This window comes from Asparagus officinalis, unplaced genomic scaffold, assembly GCF_001876935.1.
Source record: "Asparagus officinalis unplaced genomic scaffold, Aspof.V1 AsparagusV1_Un3233, whole genome shotgun sequence".
Lineage (NCBI taxonomy): Eukaryota > Viridiplantae > Streptophyta > Magnoliopsida > Asparagales > Asparagaceae > Asparagus > Asparagus officinalis.
Window position 1 is genome coordinate 1 of NW_017975492.1, and position 2,161 is coordinate 2,161.

Consider the following 2,161-nt stretch of genomic DNA (forward strand, 5'->3'; position numbering starts at 1 on the left):
CGGCTGGCCAGCCGAAAGCTGTTCCTATGGGTTGAAAAGTGGATTCACACGGCGGTATCAAAACTTTTACAATCCATATTAAATTCATAGGTGGTAAAGATTGAACCTGATCACTCTGGTACAATGTCAAAGGTCCCTACAAATGCATCATGAAATTTGGGATTTTGGTAGGGAAGGAACGTTTGACAAAGTGCATCAAAATTCTGATGATACGATGAAGAGGTTAAGATTTATAATTTTAACATAGATACTACCTGTTGTAACACGCTTCTTTTGCCCTCCGGAGATGCCTTTTCTCATCTGATCTCCCACCATAGTACTGCCACAGATGTCAAGCCCTAGTATCTGTCATTACCAAACTAACTAAATAAATCAATCAATCATTAACAAAAGCAAAGGTATCCTTAGGTTCTAACTTTTTAAAAGGTAATATCAATCTAATAAGTGCTAAATTTGAATATGCTCTCATTTGAATGAATTGAAACACATACCTTTAGTATGTAATCAGTGCCTACATCGATTTGCTGTCCTGGCACTGAAGCTGCCTGATTTATTCAAAACCGAAGGAAATATATATCAGTATCGTATGTTTGCAAGAGAAATTATTTACATTTGACTGTGATATTTAAATGTCTAAGGCTCACCTTCATGAAGACATCGATGCCAGGATCTGGTCTGATATTTGCTGCTTTCTCTCTTCTTAATAGCTCAGTAAGCAAGTCTGTATTTTCCCCCATAAGATATATATGTTTATTTCTATTCAAATCATATGAAATTATCTTAAAGTAACACATACTGAAATGAGACATGTTATGCTTACCATATCATGTGCCAACTCCCTGGCATCGAGCAGAAGGCTAAAGTTTCACGTACTGTGAGCTCTCCTATATGAAGATCATGCTGACCGATATAAGCAGCTGTTCTCTGGAGTACAAACTCATCACTTCCATGACCATTGTACGTTACTTTTCCTGAAACCTGTAGATCTAGGTATGATTAGTTCAATATCACCATGAGATCGATGTACAAACGGATTTAAAAAGTTTTATATATGAATGTCTAACCTTTAAATCTGACCCCAATTTCCCTGCCAATGTCAATAATAAGGTAGTTTTTCCTGAACCCGGAGGACCTAAAAGCAAGGTCATCCTAAAAATTGCGCAAATATAACCAATTATTCACATTGAGAATAAAAATTTACAGTGACTAAATATTATCTTTTACCAAGAAATTACCTTTGAGGCTTGACAATCCCACTAATATTACTAAGCACCAATAACGGTTTCTTCCTACTCGGCAAAATATGAAGGTAGTTTCCAAAAGCCTGATCAAGAAAATAAAATTGTATCAGTATAGAGTGCAAGCACAATTGCAAAATTTTCAAGATGTCAAGTACCAACTTACGTCCGATACATTGATCACAGAAAATTTTTCAAAATGTCAAGTACCAACTTACCTCCAATACATTGATCACAAAATTAAGAATCGTGGGCGATCCCCTATTGCCAACATGAATCTCTGCTTCAACATTCAAGTTCTCATACCTCACCTCGATCATAGGAATATCGATTCCAACTCTGCGTATAAACAATAATAACACAACTAAAATTACACAAGAATGCAAACGTCAGCAAATTAAAAAAAATCACAGATTTGATGATTACCGATCAATTCGTTCCCTTAACATCTGCAAGAACTTCTCATTGTCCTCCTCTGCAACTCTAACCAATCTCTCCATCATCTTCTTCCTCTCTTCAAATCCGAGGTTCTTGATCTCAACTTCTTTCATCCCTCCCTCTACATCGGTGACCATTATTCCTTTCTTCAGTCGATCACACGTTGATAACCTCTCTAAAGAAGCCCACTTTAATGCCACTTCATCATCTACATCTTTTGAAGATCTTGAGAATATTTCTTGCTTTTTATTCCACAATGATGAATTGTTTGCTCGATAGATATCGCCCATCTCCATTGAAGTCTCTCAAAAAGCTTGTTCAATGGCTTCTCGTTCTTGGGAGAAAAGTGAACGCACATGTGTTTACGCGACTAGAGAAGCAAACATATATAGAAAGAGTTCAGAGTTTCAAATGGAAACAGAGTTGTTATAATACTTGAATACCAGCTGGCACATGACAACTTATACCTTAAGGTACCGTTTGGC

The 2,161-nt window shown here is 36.6% G+C and overlaps 1 pseudogene; it reads right to left on the reverse strand.

Moving 5' to 3' along the window:
* Positions 1-31: 31 nt before the first annotated feature.
* LOC109828656 lies at positions 32-2,155 on the reverse strand (annotated as a pseudogene).
* Between the last annotated feature and the right edge of the window lie 6 nt (positions 2,156-2,161).